This window comes from Ctenopharyngodon idella, chromosome 14 (genome assembly GCF_019924925.1).
Source record: "Ctenopharyngodon idella isolate HZGC_01 chromosome 14, HZGC01, whole genome shotgun sequence".
NCBI lineage: Eukaryota > Metazoa > Chordata > Actinopteri > Cypriniformes > Xenocyprididae > Ctenopharyngodon > Ctenopharyngodon idella.
Window position 1 is genome coordinate 14,003,264 of NC_067233.1, and position 8,124 is coordinate 14,011,387.

Sequence of the window (8,124 nt, forward strand, 5' to 3'; positions counted from 1 at the left end):
CTAATTTGCCCTGTTAAATAAATCTGGCCCTATGTCTTCTAAAGTCATACGATAGCTTTGTGTGAGGAACTAGTTAAATTTTAACTATTTTTCACTGATAAACTTCACACTCAATGAGTTTTTAACCACTACGACTAGATCTTTGTGTTAGTGAGTTCAACTCAAGAACTGAATCAGTACAATTCAGTCCAAAAAATCATTCATACGGATTTTGCAAACCAGCTCAACCATTTTATTGAACTCAAAAGAATGATTCATTCATTGCTTCTCTTATCAATTCTTGAACACACGAAGGAAAGCAAGTAAGAAAGTCTATATTTTTAGAGAATAAGAGTTTTGAACTGTCTTTCATACAAACCTATCGAAAACTCAAAATATAGTGCATACAAAAGTCTTTTATGAAAAAAAAAAATTGAAAGCTTCAGCCCAAATTCATTGTATTTGCATGGAAAAGAGCATGAAAAACACTTTCTTTTGTGTACCGCAGGAGAAAGAAAGGTCATTTGCGTTTGGAAAGACATGAGGGTGAGTAAATAATGACAGAATTTCATTTTTTGGGGGGCTGACCTAAAAGTCGAAATTATTGGCTTTAATATCAATGCCTGTGCCAAGTAAATGCATTCACAGGAGTTTGTTGAGTTGAGATTAAAATAATATACTCCCTCAGGAGTAAAAAGAAAAACATCTAAGTAATACACATTAGTCAATGAAGAAAATAACAACGCGCCCTAATGTGATTGAAAATTGCTTTAGCCCTGCAGTCATGAGAAGTTGGTTTATTCCTAACAGCAGTAAAGCCCAAAAGTCTTTAAACAGGAACAGTTTGTTCATCAAACCTCAAGTTATCCAATTTGCAAATGAAAAATGTGAAGAGCCGGCATTTGCAGAGAGAACTGGCCATAAATGGGGTGCTCAGAAGTGTTTGAAGCAGCGTATTGGCTCTGCAGGGGGAAAAAAAATAAATAAAAAGAAGAAAAAAAGACATTTCTCACTCTGTGCTCTTTGGAAATGTCACATTTTTGGAGGCGGTGTGAAGGAGACTGGCTCTCCATACTGAACGCCACTGCTGGCCATTAATATGCAGCAAATAATTAACCCCAGTTTCCCTCACCTCTCACATTCCGCTCACAACAGCACTTAAAACCACTCCAGTGGAGCACCGGCCAACCACGACCCAGACAATGGAAGCATGTGGGTATGAAATAGGGAAGGTAAGAGGCCTGCATGCACATGCACATAGACACACACATGCATAATCCAAAACACACACAAGCCATTAGCACAGCAGAGACGTTATAAAAAAAAGTGTGCTTTCTGAATAGGCGTCTTTGAGTGTTTGTGTTCAAGTGCAGAAGAAGTTTCTAACCTGTCGGATCTCTAAAAGAGCCATGATGTTGACCCCAGATGTCAGCTGATCACTGTTTGGTGGAAGTCAGCTTTGTGTCCCACTCTTCCCACCAGTCGTCCTGTTCCCACGGTAACACAGCCTGCATGTTGACAGCAGCCGGTTGCCAGGCAACGGGGCTCTCATCCAGCCTGTTATTAAAACATCCCTGTGCGAGAAAGGAAATAAACTTCACAATCGCAACAAGTCCGGATATGAGTTCCACCACTCACTCCATCACATGAGTTATCCACGGCCATCTTTTCTTCATATTTATTAATTCAAGCATGTTATTTTATTCATTTTGTTATTTTTGTCCTCGTTTCTCCAAATTTTCACTGAAGCTTACAGATAAAAAAAAAGATCATGGGTCAATGACATATAGAGGCTACAACAAAGAAAAGGAGATATATTAAAAAAAAAGAAAAAGTTTAAAACACGTGCCAAGTTATGTACTTTTTATATTAATATTGATTTCAAATGGTTTTTAAAATTTTTTAAGATTCAATTTAGTGATAAGAAAAATATAACCATCAAGTAAAAAGTACATATTTTTCTTACACAGTATTTGTTTTTATGTATTTAAAGTAAATATTACTTTGAATAATAATAATAATATTATAATGTAAACAAGTTATTATTAATTCATAAATATTATCAAGTTTTTAGGGAGTCACCCACATGATATTTTGCAACCTGAACAACCTGAAGATAAAAATTAACAAAAAAAAAATTGCCAAACCAGTTTTCTATTTAAAAATTCTATACTTTTAATAAGCTTTTTTGCTTCGTATGATATTAAAACAGTTGCATAACTGTGACAGGTTTTTTTTTTTTTTTTTTTTACTTCATACCCCCTCAAATATACCAAAATCAAATGTAATACAGAAAATATTTATCATAGAAGAGGTGCAAAAAATCAAAAAAATATTATTGACACATATTATTGACACTGTTTACCTCAAGGTTGTCTACAACTCGTCTTCATATAGGCTTAATAAGGATTGCATTATATTTAATTTTTGATAGAAATGAAAACAAGGCTGTAAGGGTACCCTACAGAAGTACAGTGTGCTCAATGGATTGTAGCCTACTGTTGTTTAACAACATACCGATTGTTCAGCCGATGAGCCGACGTCTTTCCGATAAAAAAGAAAAGAAAAAAAAAACCTTTCACCAGACAAAACTCCATAAAGCAGTTTTTAAAGTTGTGAGTTGTGAAAATTACGTGATCTAGGACCTTTATAAAGTGCTTGCGATTGAAAAGACAAGTCTATCCCATAAACACTCGTTTTCAACCGCATTAAACTCAATATGGCGTCGTGTGAGCGCCTGTCGGACTAGTTTTTGCGGTGTGTTCCACACGCCGGCTTCTGGTCGGGCTCACGTTGGTGGTAGTTCGGCCGTTTCAGCATGTTAGTCGATAAGAGAGATCGCTCTGATTGGTTGTTCAGTTTGGAGAATGAGGCAGTGCACGAGAATAAAAGCGAACACAGCCCAGCATGACTGATATCCTCCTGGGACCCAGGATTAAACTTTTGTCCTCTGTAGTGTACATTATATTTTAGTGATTTTCTCTGACAGCATACTTGTCACAGTTTTAACTCAGGAGTCCTGTAAAGAGCACATTCAGGGCTTTGCAGAGATACCAAAATTTTTGAGGTTTCACCATGACAACAATCTCTCCTTGGTCTTTAAATATGACTGACATTAATTTAATTATCAAAATTAGCACTCTTATGGAAATATAATATTTTGTCATTATCATTTATATCGGATTAATTTTCAAATTGTTATAAATCAACATCTCAGGAAAATATTATGGGGTTTCTAATCAAAATATGACTTTCTTTTACAAAACAGGGCATTGATTTCATACATGTAAACTGTAGAGGACACCAAGACTTAAATCATGTTTATCAGGCATTGTGGCAGACACAACAATTGAATAGTGAAAGAAATTATATATTAATATTCCTATTAATTATTAGATATTATGAAAATATTATTACACTTCTTTTTTTCATTACATGCTGCCCCAAGAACACATTAATATGCAAATTAGATACAGTGTATAGATGCATTGTATTGAATGGGAAAACTCATGTATGGCTATTTTACCCACAGTAAAATGGTATATCAGTTAATTCCATTGTATCTTTCATAACATAGTTGAGAATAATTTTTAAACAAAGTTTGGTTAAAAAAATCCTGAAGCCTAAAAATTCATTGGGGAAAAACATTGTTTTTGCCTATACATGTCATTTCATGTCATTTTATGTTTTTAAACAACTTAGTCCTGGTGTCCACTACAGAGGATAATAGCATAACATGACAGTATATTTATTGAACAAAAATGAATTATTTTATTTATCAAAATAAACAGAAAATAGTAGAAACTTTGCTAAAGTGATTGTTTTGAACAAGTATTAACTTAGACATTATTAAAAACATTATTTAAGCTATCTAAGTATTTGTATCAATACTACCCCCTCGCCACCTCATACATTTATAAGATTTTTAAACAAAATAAACCACTTTTGTGATTTATTTTTACACAAAATCTGTTGCTTCATTTATGTTCAATACAAACTTTTTTTTTTTTTTCTGCAATCATACACTATGGGAGTAGTGAAAAGCACATTTTTTCTTAAAGGGATGGTTCACTAAAAAAATGAAAATTATAGTTAATAAAGTTTTAAACATGGATATTTTTCTTACAAGAACACATTGCTTCACTTTTAGAAGGCACCTAGGGTGGCTTGAGGGTGAGTAAATCATGGGATAATTTTCTTTTTTGGGTGAACTATCCCTTTAAGGTGTGCCTTTAGCCCCGTTGTATCATCTTTGTGGTGCCACTTAGTTTTAAGAAGCTTCAGAAAGTGAAACTCTCTTCACTGTGTGGATTGACCTGCACTGCTGCTTGTATATCATCTATACATTGTTCAGTGCAACCAGATTCAAACAGATGTAAGGAGAAACATCAAAGTGTTACTCTTTCGTCCTTTAATCTGTTTTCGATGAAGCAGGAGAGATAGTCAAGCCACAATAAAAACACCACATCCTCAAAGCACTGGCTGAAATAACAAACAAATACAAAAAAACAGCTTATATTTGCTTTTAGTGGACTTTGATTACAGGTCACTTAAGAGTCTTTGAAGTGTCATGGGACTTACCCGTTTCATCAATGCAATGTCTAATAATATTTCAGTCGTCAAGCTTTATCAGCTCCTACATTTGTCTTCATTTTCTAAACATGCGCACACCAAGGCCACATAATACAAAACTGATATTTCTATATCTTTTTTCGCTGTACGTCACTGGTTCTTTGAAAAATTATCTGAAACGCCTGTCTATAACAGTAGACTCTGTATTTAATCTACCTATGTGTATCTTTCCCTCTCTTTCTCTCTCTCCACTCTAGTAGTCTTATTGGAAAGGTGGGAACTTAATGAAGTGTGGATGATCGACTCCAACACATTTATCATTGACTTTGACTCCAGTTCGTAGAGTCATGAATAATTTATTGTGTATGAAAGAGAGTTTAGAACCTTGCAGAGGGTTTACGTTTTGTTTTTTGTGTGTGTGATATATTCCTCCTTGAAGCTTTCCTGGAATTTAGATTAAGCCAGGCCACAGTTGTGGCGCTTAGTGGCGACTCCAACTTCAGACCGGTCTGTGTTTGCAAGCAGATTCCCGTTAATCGGGTATGGATTTCACCCCGCATGAAGGGATGGGGATTGGCGGAGGTGTTGGCGCAAACACTCAAGTGCGCTTTGTCCACTTCTCCAAATTAATTATGAGTATGGGGAAGAGAATAAAGATTTTTGTCAAGAGTCACAGAAGGCATAAGACCCCTGCTGCTCACCCAGCCACAGACCTGGACTTGACTGACCCTGAGGTTTATTTTCTTAGATTAGTGTGAAAAACATTTTCTGAAATGAAAAGATGACAAAAGCTTTTTCCAGGCACTATCTTGAAGAGACAAGGGCAAGTTGTGAAAGGGACTATATCTCAGTAACAACCTGACTACCTACAACTACAACCTGAATTCCGGAAATGTTTTTTTTTAAGTTTGAATAAAATGAAAACTAAAAGACTTTCAAATCTCATGAGCCAATATTTGATTCACAATAGAACATAGATAACATAACAAATGTTTAAACTGAGAAATTTTTCCAATTTTATGCACAAAATGAGCTCATTTCAAATTTGATGCCTGCTACAGGTCTCAAAATAGTTAGGATGGGGGCATGTTTACCATGGTGTAGCATCTCCTCTTCTTTTCAAAACAGTTTAAAGATGTCTGGGCATCGAGGTAATGAGTTTCTGGAGTTTTGGTGTTGAAATTTGGTCCCATTCTTGCCTGATATATGTTTCCAGCTGCTGAAGAGTTCATGGTCGTCTTTGACATATTTTTCGTTTAATGATGCGCCAAATGTTCTCTATAGGTGAAAGATCTGGACTGCAGACAGGCCAATTCAGCACCTGGACTCTTCTACGATGAAGCCATGCTGTTGTAATAGCTGCAGTATGTGGTTTTGCATTGTTCTGCTGAAATGCACAAGGCCTTCCCTGAAATAGATGTTGTCTGGAGGGGAGCATATGTTGCTCTAAAAACCTTTCAGCAATCATAGTGCCTTCCAAAACATGCAAGCTGCCCAAAACGTATGCACTTATGCACCCCTATATCATCAGAGATGCTGGCTTTTGAACTGAACGCTGATAACACGCTGGAAGTTCTCCTTCCTCTTTAGCCCGGAGGACACGGCGTCCGTGATTTCCAAAAAGAATGTCAAATTTGGACTCGTCTGACCATAGAACACTTTTCCACTTTGAAACAGTCCATTTTAAATGAGCCTTGGCCCACAGGACACGACGGTGCTTCTTGACCATGTTCACATATGGCTTCCTTTTTGCATGAAAGAGCTTTAGTTGGCATCTGCAGATGGCACGGCGGATTGTGTTTACGATGAGTTTTTCAACGGTAGTATACTTATGACAACTTGTCCATATAGTGTGAAACAGTGCTCTATACCTGCCAATTGAGAAACAGACAAAAATAAAGAAATGGAGAAATGTTCACTAGACTAATGTATTTTGATGCTGGTGTTAAATATGGTTTCTACGATGTTCTCAGCAAGCATTTTAGTAAGATCTATCAGGGCATGTTTTAATTTATGTACCAACTTTTTATTCTAACTCCCTTTTGGGGATCCAAAGGGAAGTATATTACACAATTCACAGGCAAAGTCCCGCAGGACCAACCTGGGATTAAGTACCTTGCCCAAGGCCACAGAGGTGATAGGAAGGTATTTTAAGCATATAGTAACTTTCCGAAAATCGAAATCACTTCTACTTGAAATAGAACCAGCAACTTGTTAGCTAGCAGGCTAGATTCATAGCCATTGGACCACCACAACTCTTTACACTCCCTCATCATTCCTGGCTCTAATTACACTAGATCATCAGACAATGAGGTTATGACATAAATCATGGCAGCTCATGAGGACAGTCTTTGATTCATTTCTCAATCTGAGACACATACACACACGTATTCATAGTTCACAATGGATGGCAGCAGCTTTGAGATCAGAAATATGGGTCTGTACCCTGAAGACTGTTTTGATCCCTGTATTAGTGGGGTGCAAGTAGGTCATACCATCTTGCAATACCCATGACAGTGTGACAGTAAAAATCTGTTTTCTGAAAGCATGGGACTTATATAGCATTACACCTGGGGCCATCCGCCTCTTCGCCTGAAAACAGACTTTGAAAGAGGAAATGTTCCTTCAATGAATTGTCACATTAAGCATTTGTTGGTTTTGCTCGCTCTCTCTCTCACTTTCTCTCTCTGTTTTTGCCAATGCTTTCCACAGCACAGTGGGTGGGGTAATATTAAAGACTATCAGCGATTGAAGGGAAAGAAAACTAAACAAAAGAATAAAACAAAAACACGGAGGAAATCAATTATATTTCAGCTGTGGCTGCCATCTCAAGCCCTGGAGACCGGCGCAGTCAACAGCAAACTTTATTCATTAATGTGAAATGTAATCAGAGACTCCCTCCTCTGAAAACACCAAATCAAAGTAATTCATTATGTGTAAATAAAATATACGGATACTCTTAAAGGCTCTATTATGTTTTAATTTCACCAGTCATGAGAAACGTCCCAAATGAGATGTTATGAGTGTAGAATGTAGTTCGTAAACAATTAGATTCCATCCCAAAGGGACAAGAACAATCTTACGCCACAGAGCCTGGTAGAAAAAGGCCGACCTACGCATCTCCTGCTCTCTCAACCCCTTATTAAAGCTATTATCATCTGTCTGATTGTTTCATACGCAGGGACATTACTGGGAGTGTCCTCAGAGTTTCTCATTTCATGACAAAAACAAAGTAGTCTTTATCGGAGATGCAGACATGCAGTAAGCTAAGACTATGCAAAGTACGAGGAAAAAAAGAGATTACAATTACACAAACATTCAGACTTAAATGCATCCTGCTATTCAGGTATAATTCATATCAAACTATAAATAACAAAAACAGGACATGCAAATATTCTCTGAATAGGAGTCAAAACTCATTGCAGCCTTAGTGAAGCCCTGAAGGGCAAGGTGGAAACAAATTTTTGAAGTGTCTCTCTGAGTCCCTAAAACCTGATGGAGAATTAGTCATGGGTTCCCTCTGGAATTTTGAATGGGTTTTTAGAATAGCAAATTGGATTTATGAGTAAAATA

General features: G+C 36.7%; 1 long non-coding RNA gene across 1 annotated transcript; it reads right to left on the reverse strand.

The window, feature by feature from the left end:
* Window positions 1-454: 454 nt before the first annotated feature.
* On the reverse strand, window positions 455-2,739 carry LOC127494632 (uncharacterized). Its single transcript, XR_007924926.1, has 3 exons — window positions 2,497-2,739; window positions 1,112-1,553; window positions 455-941 (listed from the first exon to the last, which is right to left on the reverse strand). It is a non-coding gene; the product is annotated as an uncharacterized LOC127494632 (long non-coding RNA).
* Between the last annotated feature and the right edge of the window lie 5,385 nt (window positions 2,740-8,124).